This window comes from Artibeus jamaicensis, unplaced genomic scaffold, assembly GCF_021234435.1.
Source record: "Artibeus jamaicensis isolate MK-2021 breed Jamaican fruit bat unplaced genomic scaffold, CSHL_Jam_final contig_384, whole genome shotgun sequence".
NCBI lineage: Eukaryota > Metazoa > Chordata > Mammalia > Chiroptera > Phyllostomidae > Artibeus > Artibeus jamaicensis.
In genome coordinates this window covers 20,814,991-20,829,800 of record NW_026521810.1, presented here as the reverse complement: position 1 = coordinate 20,829,800, position 14,810 = coordinate 20,814,991, and the positions used below count along the sequence as shown (strand labels likewise).

Below are 14,810 nucleotides of genomic sequence, written 5' to 3'. Positions count from 1 at the left end.
AGTCAGGGCATATAGGAGTGGCAAGGAATCAAAGTTCTCCCACACATCCCTGTTTCTCTCCTTCTCTTTCTCCATTCCTCTCTCTTTCTCCCTCTAAAGATAAATAAAATATTTTTTTAATTCAAAAGTAATAAAATAATATACCCACTCTAGTACTGCTTCCACATCTTAGTCAAGATTTCTAGTTAGCACCCTCGGCACAGCACCGCCCATGGTGTGTGTCACCGTGCCCAGCCACAGCAGAGTCGCTTTGTGGCCAGAGAAGAGGGTGGGTCCTAGCCTTGAGTGGGCTGGTCCTGGCCTCGCCAGGAGGCGGCAGCAGGCGCTGGTGTTTGGGAAGGTATTCATTCTGCGAGACTACAACAGTGGTGCATGCTGCCAGTTCCAGACCGAGTTATTCTCGAAGCTGGAGAACCGGATTGACAGGCAGCATCCTGAAGAAACAGTTCCAACTCTAAATAACCTTTATGCGGAAGCGGGGGTCAGTCATATCTTGAAGGCTGTTTGGCTTGTTTAACAGCAGACACTATCTTCCTATGCATGGAAGCTCATTAGGAGAAGGTTCTGAAGAAAATCTCCAACTATATTCAAGAGCAGAATGAGAAGATATATGCTCTCCAAGATCTCCTCTTGATAGATTCCATTGAGAGAGGACTTCCAGTTATTGAAATTACCATTTACGAAGACAGAGGGATGAGCAGTGGAAGATAAATCGTAAAATTAAAGAGTCTAGCTCCAGCTGGGACCTTCGTCTATCCACTGGCCAATCGCAGAGCGCCCCCTCCCTCCTCTCCAGAGCATCATTCCCTTGTATCTGCTGGAAGAGCCATGGTGCCATTTACTCCAAGGACGAACTTTCTAAAATTCCACACCTGGAGTCACCTCTAGTCGCTTCAGCATCCACTTTGTGTCTCCAAATTGTGTAAGGCTCTATAACCTTTTTGTTAGTTTCTGAGGAAACACAATGAAGCATTTCACTTTTTTTTATTCAAAGCTATTAATGAGATATGTAGTTGGCCAGCCCAACGCAGTTTATTTCTTATCTGCCACCAGTACCAATGGCTCTCTTCATTATGCTATTTGTTTTATTATAGAAATTATTCTTAATAAAGCAGTATTTAGTACAAAAAAAGTTTCTAGTTATCACTGTTCTTTTTTAACACACTGTATTATTGAATAACAAGGCTATCTGGTGAGTAAATGTAAATAATTTAGTGTTTTAAAGTTAATAAAAATGAGGTAAAATTATTGTTATTTGAAGATATGATTGTAAATCTATAAAATTCAAGATATCCAATGAAGAAATGAATGATATATTGATAAAATTAGTTATTGATTTAATGATCAACTTAATAAACTTATGTTCTACTAAAATCTTTTGATTTTCTATCCTTGTGTCTGATCCTTCCATTCTTAAAAAAATTGTTACTTTTATTGCAAGCAATATATTTATTCCATCCTTGATGAGTTTACTTGAATTATATTTTGAAAAATCAAAGGACATAGTCTGGTCATTCTCATAAGTAGACAATTGATACTTTAGTTTTCCTCTATATTAGAAGCATATGTCTCGTTAAAAGTTGATTTGTAAAAAGGTACATTTTTCTTTTTTCCCCAAGTAGAATGTTTCTGATACTTTCACACAATATATTAGATATATGGTTGATATTTTATAACAGAAATGTCTGCCTAGCAGATATAAAGTTGCATGTTTACATTTATTATATTGTGTTTTTAAACCCAGGCTAAGATTTTACTTATTACTAGAAATAAAATTGACTATTATGCCATTTCTTTGAAAATTAAAAAAATCTAGGTTTTTACTACAGCAATCCATAATGCAATTAATTTTAATAAAATAGACACTCAACTAATTTACTCTCTAAAAATGTGTTACCCACCATAATGATTTTTTCACTTTCTATTACAACTTAAGTACAAAAAAGAAGGCTATTTATTAAAAAGAAGAAAAGTGCAAAAACTAAGTAAGCCAAAATTTAAACTTTAAAATGCAACAGGAACTATTAGAAATAATAATTAAATATGAGGAACTAACAAATAACAAAATATAATTTTGTTGTTTACAGTGCAAATATTTAAGTAGTATCTCCCATGAACTAGACCTAAGGAAAAATATATAAATGTGCGTTATACTCATACAGATCACAGCATTTTCTGGCCCTTTTTTATTATAAAAAATAAACCAATGAAAATTCAATACTGCACTGGGTTAGCTCTAACAGCCTCAGGGCTGTGTACACTGTTTGTCAGGGGATTCCAGGAATGATTTTGGCAGACCTCGATTTCCTTTTAGGATGTTATCTTTGGAAAATATAGCTCTGATTTGTCGCCATAATCTTCTGCTTTCATTATGGATAAAAAGTGATAGTGTCAACTAAAACATCTTTATCCTATCACCTAATACCTATCAAATTTATTTTTAATCAACAAAGAAGTTTACCATCTCCAGGCAGCAGTATTCTTGGCAGCAGGTGCCTAAATCACACCGGCAAGTCAAACACGGTTGAGTCTGTTCTCATAACTCTGGGAGATCATTTTTGCTTGTGGGTGACAAAAGCTCAATCTGATTTAATTTAGGTCCAAAGAAGAATTCTTTGGCTCAGGAAATGAAACCATCTTAAGAGCAAGAGTTCAGTCGGACCCTAAGGACAGAAATCAACGGCTACCAGTGTGAGCATTCTTCCTGTTTTTCCCCTATCTGTAACTTCTATTCAGTCACGAATTCTTTTTTTTTTTTTTTTTTTCCATCTTAGGTAGACTATAGCAGAATCCAAAGGGTCAGTTATGGAACCTGTTGCCCTTTATGCTCCCTTTAGCATTATTAAAGGCATATTATTTACTAGGCTTTAATTTAATTTTTAATACTTTTATTATTGTTGTCTCCATTTTCTTCCCACCACTCCCCCCACCCCAGCCATCCCCACCTCCCACCCTTGATTCTATGTCCATTTGGTTTTGTCCATATGTCCTTTATAGATGTTCCTGAAAACCCTTCCCCCCTGCCATTATCTCCTCCCACCTCACTTCTGGTTATTGTTAGTTTGTTTTTAACCAGAGACATTCTTCCTATTTTAATAGCAGTCTGACTCTGCATGCTGTTTTGTTGTTGCTGCTGATGTTTTTGTACCTTCTAGCCCACATCTTTACAGCCTCACCACCTAATAGAAGGATTTGCTTTCTTTAGATTCAATTTCAAAATTCTTAGGGAAGGAATAGCATTAATGTGGAAGTAGGGGAGGTTCCATGGCAACATTTTTACCGATGGTGCCATGGAAGCTGAATGCAGTCACTGACCTCCTCTAGAACCATGTGACATGAGGTCAGACCTAGAAGAGTTCTTACACACACACACACACACACACACACACACTCACTCACAAAGGACACTGGGCAAATTAATTAATTACTTTAAAAATAAAATATTCGCATCAAATAGACTATTTCAGAAAGTTCTTTCACATTACATAGCTCTTTTAAAATGCTTAAGAATTTGTAACAATAATATTTTGGAAATGGTCGACTATGAAGGCTTAAATGATTTGCACAGTTGACACACACAATAAATGCCAGAGCTTACAACAGAGCTCAGAGTTTAAATATTGATACCCATGCCCTCTCCACATTTCCAATTTGGTGCTCACACCACATATTCAGGCATTCATGACTATTCAAAGCCATGGATTCACAAAGCTTTTAATATTAGGGCTTAATACTTAATTATACAAAGGGATACTGCTCAAAGAAAAATAGAGTAACCAGTAACAAGTTGAATGTCAGAAATTTAAAAAAATCTCATTCTCCTGCTTTTAACCTCCACCGCTCTCTAACCACAACTTTTTCTAAATTTGGTTGATAAACTTAGTAACTAAACAGAAATTTATTACCTTATAGTTTTGGAGATAAGAAGGTCAAATGTATCTGAATGAACTAAACTCAATTATTTTCTTTCTTCTGCTTGTTCTGAATTTATTTTGCTACTTAATTTTATTTCAAAATTTTTTGTAGCTTCTTCAAGTAGGAGCTAAGTTTACTAATTTGATACCTTTATAGTTTTTTAATATAAGCACTCATCATTATAAATTAATTTCTGAACACTGCATTATCTACATTACACATGTTTTTGATATTGTGTTTACATTTGCTTTTAATTTAAAATACTTTAAAATTTCTTTTGAGATTTCTTGTTGATCTATGGGTTCTTTAGAAGTGTTTTTATTTCTAATTACATTAGTATTTTCTACATATCTTTCTTGTGCTTATTTCTAGTTTAATTATGTTAGGGTCTGAGAACACTTCTTTGGATGGTTTAATTATTTTAGGTAGTTGACATTAATTGCATGGCTCAGAATATGGATTGTATTAGAAAACGTTCCACGTGTATGTGAAAGAATGTGTGTTCTGCTGTTGTCCACATTGTTTTATACATGATAGCTATGTCTAGTTATTCAGTTGTGGTGATAAGATCATCTACCAAATTACCAATTTTTGATCTACGATACTGTTAATAACTGAAAGAGGAATTATGAGGTCTAGTATTATAATCTAAATTTCTCTCCATCTTTCTTCATTTCTATCAGTTTTGCCTCAGGTATCTGAGTCTTTATTAGATTCACACAAATTGATCACATACAATTAAGATAGTTATGTCTCACATACATAATACAATGTCCATCTTTATATCTGACAATATTTGAGCTGCATTCCTTCTGAAGCCTTTAGAGAAGAGTAGTTCCTTTCCTTCCCCAGCTTTGAGAGGCTGGGAGCTTTCCCTGTCTCATTCCTTTCTGTTCTCATCAAAGGCAGCAGTTCAGCCTCTGTAAATCTGTCCTTCTCTGTGACCTCCATTTTCATCACCGCATTTCCTTTTCTAGCTCTTTTATCTTCCTCTTCTAACTTTTAAGGCCTTTAGTACTTACACTGGACTCACCTGGATAACTCAGACTGGTCTCCATAGGTTAATAGTCTTAATTTAATCACATCTGCAAAACCCTTTGCCAACAATTACATATTCAGAGGCTTGAGGGATTAGAACATGATCATCTTTAAAAGGACTATTATTCTGTGTAATGTGGAAATCTACTTTATGTTATATTAATATAGCTTTATCAGCAATACTCTTTATATTTTAATCTATGCCTTTATATTTATACTGAATTTCTTACAGGCAGGTGATCCTTGTCTCTTTACTAAGTCTAATAATCTGTCTTTTAACTGTTATGTTTAAATATTTCACATATAATGTGATTATTAGTATGATCTGTTAAATTCAACCACCTTCTTAGTTACATTCAACTTGTGCCAACTGTTCTTTGCTTTTTTCCTCCTCTTTAATTAAGCCTTCTCTTGGTTTAATTCAGAGCTTTTTGTATTGTTTTCTCTTCCCTTTTGACATACTATTTATACCTCAAAAATAAGAATTGCAGTCTTTTAATTAAACATAGTCTACATTAAAATAATAGCACTTACCATGAAGTTTAAGAAGCTTTTAACAATGGATTATCAAAACCTTCCTCCCATCATTTGGACTCCCAACTGTTTGTTACATATTGTTTATTTTTACATATGCTATAAATACCCATGAAATGTCCCTATTTTTGCTTTAGATAGTTGGTAATATTTTACAATAATTAAGCCTATAAAAAGAAATTTTATTTCAATTTTGTTTATTTCACTTCCAATGTTTCTATATTTTTTCTGTTACTTGTTATTTATGGCTCATGAGCTTGGTAGTCAGAGCCATAAGAGTAGCGGAAGCCTCTCTTATTCCGATTAGACTAAGCTTTTGTCAAGCACTGTGTCCAGGGAAAGGTACCGACCTGTCATTTCTTCTTACCCTTTGTTTAGCTATAATTATGAATCCACTTAATAAACTTGCTTCTCCATCAGAAACAGGATATCTTGCCCTTTGTTCCCTTTCCTGGCTGCCAGCAGTTTGTACTGAGATCCAAGGAAAGTATTGTTTGCTTTTCTTTTCTCCTCAAGTTCAGACCCATCCCCACAAAGAAGATATAGGGGAGATGCATCTGGGCAGAGTTTCTTGCCCTTCATGTGCAGCTTCTCTTCCTTTTCCCAAGGTCACCACACTGGTTTATTCAGTGAGAATGCAGTGGTTCACAAAGAACAAACAAAAGGTTTTGAACTTCCATTAGTTCAGCAGCCCCCTGGGGTCTCCCACTGCCCTACCAGCTTGACTTCGATGTTCAGCAAAGTCATCAAAACTTCTACCCCAACTTTGCATACCTCTGTTCAGGTACATTCTGCTTTATGTGAACAAGTACTTCAATTTTCTCTCTCCCTGTAGGTCTCTGTCTCTATTTGACTTGGACCTAGTTGTGGCTCTGTGACCTTAAACATCTATGGGTTAAAAAAAAAGTGAATTTAAAGTTAATCTTTTTTTCATCGTATAGTGAGAGCAACTTTCCTTTTAGCTATCTGTATCATGCAGTGGAAATCAGAAGTACTCACCGTTTATTTTGAAAATAAGAGTACAGATTCCACTAATGCCTTGAAAATTAGACGGTTTTGAAGAGACTTTCAGTTTCCTTAATCAAATATGTAATTCTTTATTTCTGGAACCTCAGCTCCCATGAGTTTAAATATATTTCTAGTCCAGGAAACTCTTCTATATGTACATTTTGTCTTCCTAATAAATACTTAACTTCTTCATGGATTTACATCATATACTAGACCCTAAATTGTGCCCAGCAAACGTCTTGATTCTCTTGTACTGAGACACCTCACAGTGTTCTCACTCCTGTATTAATATCCATAAACAAAGAAAATATTGTTATAATTTAATATATACACATATAATGGGAGAGCCGCATTAACTGAACATTAATGCATATAGACAAATAATGATAACCTTTGTTGGGTGCTTTCAAAAACATTACAGAGATAAAATCAGGACAATGTTATGCTTGAGAAGCAGGACATGTCCTTCTAATCCATAAAATTTCCACGGGACCTGTTTCAGAGAACAGCAGAGCCACTGAGTGAAGGAGAGTGGGAGAAATAGAATTGATTACTGGAGTATACATCTTTTCATATTTTACAACAAAAGGTCTCTAGTGGCAGTCTAAATACATATAACTTACAAAATGCAAGTCATAATATAACATGTTGATTATAATTTACTACTCCATTATTACAGATGAGTCTTTTTGTGGGTTCAATTTTAATATAGTGAATTTTAAGACAATTAAACTATTATTAATAGGACTTAAAAGTGTTACCATAATTTTCAATATTTGTCTATCAGCTAAAATGTAAACATCTGAAGCAAGCATAAACGTAGTGGTTCAGTAGGTCAAATAACTATTTTTAGCACCATCATCTTTGGCTTTAAATTGTTTTTTTGCAATTACAAAGTATGTTGCCGCATGTGATTCTCTATGCTATAAAAATAAAAGGAGATGAAAGGGGAGAGTTGATATAAGAATTTTAGGTATCAAAAATGAAATACAACTTAAGGCATGTTTAGGTATCAAAATTATGACTACTCTCAAACCAATCTTTATTCTCAGCCTATATGCCTATTTTTGAAAGTGAAAATAAATATTACAAAAAAATCTGTGCAGAAAATCCTAAGTAATTAGACAAGGTATTTTATTTACTAGGAGAAACTGAGCTACTTTGACTCTGCCAAATTAAAATTGTATGAGTCTTTTGAGATGGTGAGTCAGAAGGTAAAAAGTGAAATTCAAACATGTTTTTAATATGAGCTGGGGCTCCCTGCCGTCTCAGGAGGTTTAATATTCTGTGAAGGATAGAGGACCGCAGGACAGGGGAGAATGGTTTCACTCCAGTGTTAAGGAGAATTGCTCCTTCCTTTTCTAGGCTGCTTTTTTAGTGTTTCTCTTTTGTAGTTTTTTTAACTGGTAGAGTGATAAAAACTAAAGTACAGTATTTTAGTTTTGAATCCAAGAAATCATCATGCTAGGCTTGGGATAGGTTGGTTTTTGTTTGTTTGTCTGTTGTTTTGTTTCCCTTGCTGTTTCTTTAGCAACACTAATGACATTGATGCCCAATGAAGAGTCACAGTTCTGGACTGTCCAGAATAGAATGGAAATGGTAAAAAGTGCTTAGAAAGTGGATCATTGTCATGTTGACTATCACTAACTTGAAGAAAGTTTCTACAGTTTACCAGGAGATTAATTTGGGTTCAAAATGCTGCTAGTAATAAGGATATATGCATTGTTGACTTTATCCCAGGAACAAGGTTGAGCTAAGACGAGATTTAGAAGTTCTAATTCTTCAATCTAAACATGAATTATAAGACTCCTCAGGACTTGGTATTCATTTTAGTTGGTGAGTTCTATATCTTTGTGGACTCACAAGCCGACAGAGTTTTAAATGATAAATTAATAGGATGTAAAAGCTATTAATAGCAGCTCCTGAACCCCAAGTTTAGGAGACCAATGAATTTTAGCTACCTAATTTAAACCCAGACCAAGGAATAAGCTGTCTCCACACACAACATAAACACCAGATAATTACTTAGCTAATTGTGAGTTTGATCTTATGCAGGTCCATGCGCCCATACACCTATCCCACAGTTAATGAGATCTTTCATTATGGCTGTTTAACAAGAGAGTTTTATGTTTGATCAAAGCACCTAATGCAATTCTGAGGTTATTCTGCTTAGCAGTGGGCTCATTGGTAATGGCCTTCAGGGACCTCTGATTCTACCCTCATTTAAAACTTGGTTTATGAAACGTGCTCTGCATACTTCATAATAACATAGGCTCTATTGTCTGTAATTATAATAGGGATATTGGGAATTCTTAATTAAACATCCAAGAGGTTTCATAACTTCTTGCAGCATGAGAAATTAAGAGAAGATTCTTCTTCAGGAAATCAAAAAGACCTCATTACAGTGTACTGTGTAGTAGGATAAATATCATTAATTATTTTATTGATTAGTATTTAGACTCTATATATTAATCACAGTTCCCATTTTAATAATTTCAGTGAGTTACTAGGTTCATTGATTTTATAACTCTTGTCATCATATAATGTTTATAAAAATCCAATGATATAGGTACTGATGCTATTTTATAAACAAGACAAAGGAAGCATGCACATGATTTTGAGAAAAGACACAAAGCTAGTAAATAGTAGAGCTAGAAATTTATTGATAGTGTACCTGACTCCTAAGACAATATTTTGAACAAAAGAAAATCCAAAGTACAAATTCCTTGTCATTTTTTCACATATTGTCTTTCTTCTATGTTCAGGGACTCATTTGTTATGGAGTTATCTTGCTTTTCTGCTAGGATTCAGGCACAGAATTCTTTATTGTTCGAACTTTTGAGGGCTTACATTTCCTTGTCACTCTGAAGTTAAGCAGTGGAAGTTAAATTACTGTGTTGGTATTTTAGATTTTGTTGTTGCACTTTTTAAGTAACATTAGTATATATATATATATTTTTTTTCTTTTTGAAACTCATGTGAATGCATGCTTTTTTCATATAAAATTATTTCTGTAGTAAAAAATATTATTTTAGACATATTCAAAAAAGTTAATATTATTAGAGAACAGTTTAAAAAAACAGTGAGTTTACAACTATACGAAAGAAACCCTGCAATATCCCATAGAAGAAAAATCGCACCATTGGTAGCCAGCTCATATGTCTCAGTGTGGCTCCCCCCCCCCCACAGCAGCCCCCCTCTCCTCAGGAACTGCAACTTCTCCTCCACACCGCTGGGGACCTGGCATCACCATGCTTTGTTTCGGACCAGTAACTCATTTCCTGCTCACGCCGTATTTTTTTAACGCATTGACTCCTCTGTGCTAAACAGTAGTGCTTACTTCTCCACTCTAAAATTAGTAGGGAACTATGTTTCTCTTGATTTCAACACTTGTGAAAAGACCTCAGAGCTGAATTACTTGGGTCTCTGTGTTGACATTTTCATACACATCACCTACATGTTTTGTCTTCCTAGTTTGGACAAATTCTACTAGTGGGACTACATTTGCAATAGATGTTTTCAACAACAACCAAGTTTTACCTGAACATACTACCTGCATGTGACCCCCAAGGTAATGTCTAGGATAGATAAACATGTCAGATTACCTGTACTTCTTTTCTCTGGCTAGAGCCGTTCTCAGGGAGAGAGCATGGAGTCTCCTAAACTGTGTTTGATCTCACTGACCGCCATGCCCTAATTACCCAAATATGCACATACAGATTTCTAAATCCTAAACAGCTCATTTATAAACAATGACAAAAAACATTTTAAACAGCATAACGACAGCAAAAAATAATGGAGTGGGTAAGTTCTAGTGATACTGATTTAAAAAACACACAAATATACATTGCTACAGCTAAAAATTTAACTCTAAATGTTCAAGAGATAAATAAAATAATTGTGTATTATAGACTATGCTAAAATCTTTGAAAATATTACTATCCATAATTAGAGGATGCCTAACCAGATTAATTAAAATAAAAGAATAAAATACTAACTAAAAAGCTACCTCTAATTACTAATAACTAAAACTATGGACTAGGATTTATTTTTCATAGAAAATAAAAGTCATGTTATTTTTATTTTTTCCAGCACATCACATAACTTGTACTTTATTTATTGATTTTAAATTTTTCTTTAATTTAAATAATGCATGTTTTCTAAAGCTAATACCATTTTAAAATATCATTTACCTTTCCACTTATTGTATAGATACAAAATAATCTAAATATTATTATTTTTAATTTTTTGTTTTTTGATGTTATAATTATACTTAGTAAAAACATTACTAAGAAACATTTTTTGCTCATGTATATGAGATCTGGCAGGACAAAGTCCAGTCATTGTTAATATAGCAATAACAGTTTGCATGACACTGATGTAACCTGGCAACCAAGAAGTGTGGACTGGAATGCACATGCCTGAACAGCAACATTGAACTAGTCGGTTAAGGCGGTAGACGCTCTTGAGTGAGCATGTGTACTGTGTAGCTGTTGCTTTCAAAATGGCTGAGAGAGTAGAGCAAAAAATCTGCATGAAATCTTGCATTAAGCTTAAAAATTCCTCCACAGAAACCGTATGGATAATTCAGAAGGCCACAGCTATGGGCAACTGGTGATTGGCTACTTCATCACCACAACGTGTCTGTTCATGCATCCTGTCTTGGGCAGAGTGTTCTGGTGAAACATCAAATCACTTAGGTGACTCAGCACCCTCCACATCCCAGATTTGGTGACCTGCAACTTCTGGCTTTTCCCAAAAGTAAAACCGCCTTTGAGAGGGAAGAGATTTCAGACCATCGGTGAAATTCAGGAAAATACAACAGGGCAGCTGATGGGGATGTGGAGAACTGTGTGAGATCCTGAGGTGCCTACTTTAAAAGGGACTGAAGGATCATTGTCCTATGTACAATGTTTCTTGTATCTTGTATCTTTTCAATAAATGTCTCTATTTTTCATAGTACAGGGCTAGATTATATTCTTAAAATACAAGTTCAGAATCCAGAAAGCATGAAACCATTTTATCTGGAGTTTCAATAATCTTGGTCTTACTTTCTGGTGTTTAAGTTATTCATTCTGAATCTTGTTCTTCCTTAATATTTCACTTTATTGTTTTATTTGTATATTTCCATTAACTTGAGTAAGATTCTAATGTGGAAACTGGCCCACCATGTCCGTGTCATTATGGATGAAATGAGACATTCACACAGACTACCGAGTCTGGTGGAGGAAAAGGGACAGCATGGCTTTTTCTCTCAAGGGGAGCAAAAACCTTGTCCCTTGCTGTGACTGGCCTTTATTGGATTTCGGGCACATTACATGCTGGTTCTCATTTACTATGCTCAGGTTGCTTTAGGTGGTAACCTTTTACAGAAAACAAAGGAGCCGATGCAGCTAATCACATCGCAAAAGGATATTTGCAAACGAAAAGTCAAAAGTGGTGAACTGGTTACACTCATCCTTGGAAGGTTTAACATGGGTTTTAGGAAGTTATTTTGAGGTAAATGTTTGTCACAAATCTGTGTGAGAAAGTTTTCAGCAAAAAGCAAGTCTCAAAGTGGCCTCGGCAACAATGCAGGCCTGATTCCCCACGGGAGAACCTGTCCGTGAGCGTGGGTCCTGTGCATCTCTAAGTGGGACCTGGGCCCATGCAGAATGGTCTCCTATAAGACTCTGCTTTTTCAATTTATTTAAAGTATAGTATAATGATTTGAAAAATCTCAGATGTGATCTAATATGAAAATATTGTGTGTATAAGTACATAGTTAAGAATACTAAAATAATATCACCCTAGATTGAAAGTGGGTTTGAAATGGAATGACTGATGTTCCTATAAAAAGATGAGAGAGCATGGAGGGACACACAAAGAAGAATGTCACATGAAGTCAGAGGCAGAACTTAGAGTGACATTGCCATAGGCATGTCCCGCTCAGGACTTGGGAGCTGCAGGATGCAAGGAAGAATTGCTACCCAGAACATTCAGAGATATCACGGCCCACTGACAACTTCATTCCATATTTCTACCTCCAGGACTGATAAATGCCTGCTACTTTTACACTCAGTAGCTGCGGTGATTTGTTATGGTGGCCCTATTAAACTACTCATATGGCATGGATTAGCTTTCTCATTCACTTTCCCCATTGTTAGTAAGTCTTCCATAGAGCATAATGGAATAAATAATCTTATTCTCCTTGACTTGAAATGCTAATAATTATCTTTAGGATACATGGATTAGCCACTGGAATTTCTAATAGAAACCTTATTTTAAACAAACTGAATCTTTCGGTTTCTTCTAATATATTATTGAGGATCTTCCAATATGCTAGCCTTTCCTTAAAATTTTTCAAATCTATTTTCAGAGCTTTTTCCAAATAAACTGTAGAAAAAAGTTAAAACAATTTCCATGGGCTTTCCACTATAGATGTATTCAATATACAGAAAAATTTATAGAAATGAAAAATTTTTCATGACTTATAATTCCTACCCAGGAAAGCTTAATGTTTCCTATTAATCAAGTCCCATTTACACTTTTCAGTAAGGTTATATTCTTATATTCCAAGAGTCATTTACATTTACTGTTATCTCTCTTTCATGAATTCAATCAATAAGGCTTAATGCTGTATCCCTTAGTAGGAAGTTGTATGGTGTCTTGACATATATTCTTTGTTATATAAATTGTTTCTATTTATCTAAGTAGTTTGATCAGGAATGTTTGTATATTTTATTAAATGTGTTCCTGGCATTTACCAAATTAATCATTAAGCATTACACTATTGACCTATGTTGTGGAAAATTGTAAAAACAAGTATGTATTTTTCATTACTCGATTCTCATTATTAAAAAAATAATTGTCTAAAATTTAATAACCAATGGTTAAATGTTATACTCTGTTTTCTTATAATGCCATTTACTTTTCTGCTTATCTATATACACTTTTTTGTTTGTGTCTGAATATACATATACATACAAACAGAGCCTCTCCAAGAATTGCTTTATGGTCAGCCTTAACGATGAGTATCTTATATGATTAGTTGAGTGGGTTTCATGCTACTTAAGGAACTGTTGGAGAGAGGCAGATGCCATAAACTAGCAGTTTTCAAAACCAATTCTTAATTCTTGCTAATATAACAGCACAGAGAGGGGTCAATTATTTGTTTACTGAAATATTAAGAACCAAATTCTCTTCACTGTCATGATTAAGAAATGGGGACTAAAGCCAATATGCTTTTTCAATCAGGAAATTAGACTAGTTGAAAGACAAAGAGATAAATTTTTGAGAGGCAACTAGAATAACCTACAGGAGACAGATGCACAGAGAGGGACAAAGATCTGGATGTGGTCCTTTCAGGCCTTTAGTTGGAGTATACTCACTAGCAGTAACCACCAAAAAGCAATAGGCAAAAAATTCCTGAAATTCACATAGCATGGGAAGAATGAGACTTTCCAGAGACCTGAATAAGCAGAATTCAAATGTGGGAGATGCTGTGGAGTACTCAGAGGGGATTGCCTTAGCAGTGGGGGTAAATCAGCTCCAGACAAAGGCTACTGTGGATATTTTCTAACATAATTTCAATAAACTTTGAAAGAAAGTAATTCAAAGTAAGTTATCTGTATATCAAAACCAAGTCCAGCATGATTCCTTTTAAGCACAAATAACATAACCACCCCGACTTAAAGCAGACTTTGTCGAAAGGGGAAAATATACCTAATTAAATACTGTTAATAAAATAAATAAATATAAAGACATAGGAAAGTTAAAAGTGAACTAATAAGAAAGAGATTTCCCATGAATATTTTTCAAAAGAAGGTTGGAGTGACTATATTAATACTGGACATCAAAACAAAGATCATAACCAGGGAAAAGAAAAAACTATCACAATAACTCATATTAAATAGATGTCTTAAATTTATGAAAGAGTGACAAATGGATTTCCAAAGTGGCTGTAATATTTTGCATTTCTGTCAAAAATATATTAGTTCCATATACTCCATAGCTTAATATTACTGGTATCATCAAAGTCTTTAATTTTAGTCATTCTTGTTGTTATATAATAATATTTTATTATGGATTTCATTTGCATCTTCTTGATGAATAATTATGTTGACCATATTTTGATATGTTTATTGGTTACTTGAACTATGTAGTAATATATGTTCATATATTATGCTTATTTTAATTACATTGTTTTAATTTTTAGTATTTAGTAATCACAGTCCTTTACATATTTTCTGAACAAGATCTTTATCAGATATAATTTATAACACTTGTCTACAAATGTATTGTTTGCTTTTCATTTGCTTATCATCAACTTTAGA

General features: G+C 34.3%; 1 pseudogene; it reads left to right on the top strand.

Moving 5' to 3' along the window:
- Window positions 1–211: 211 nt before the first annotated feature.
- Window positions 212–711, top strand: LOC119065537 (golgin subfamily A member 7-like; annotated as a pseudogene).
- The last annotated feature ends 14,099 nt before the right edge of the window (window positions 712–14,810 follow it).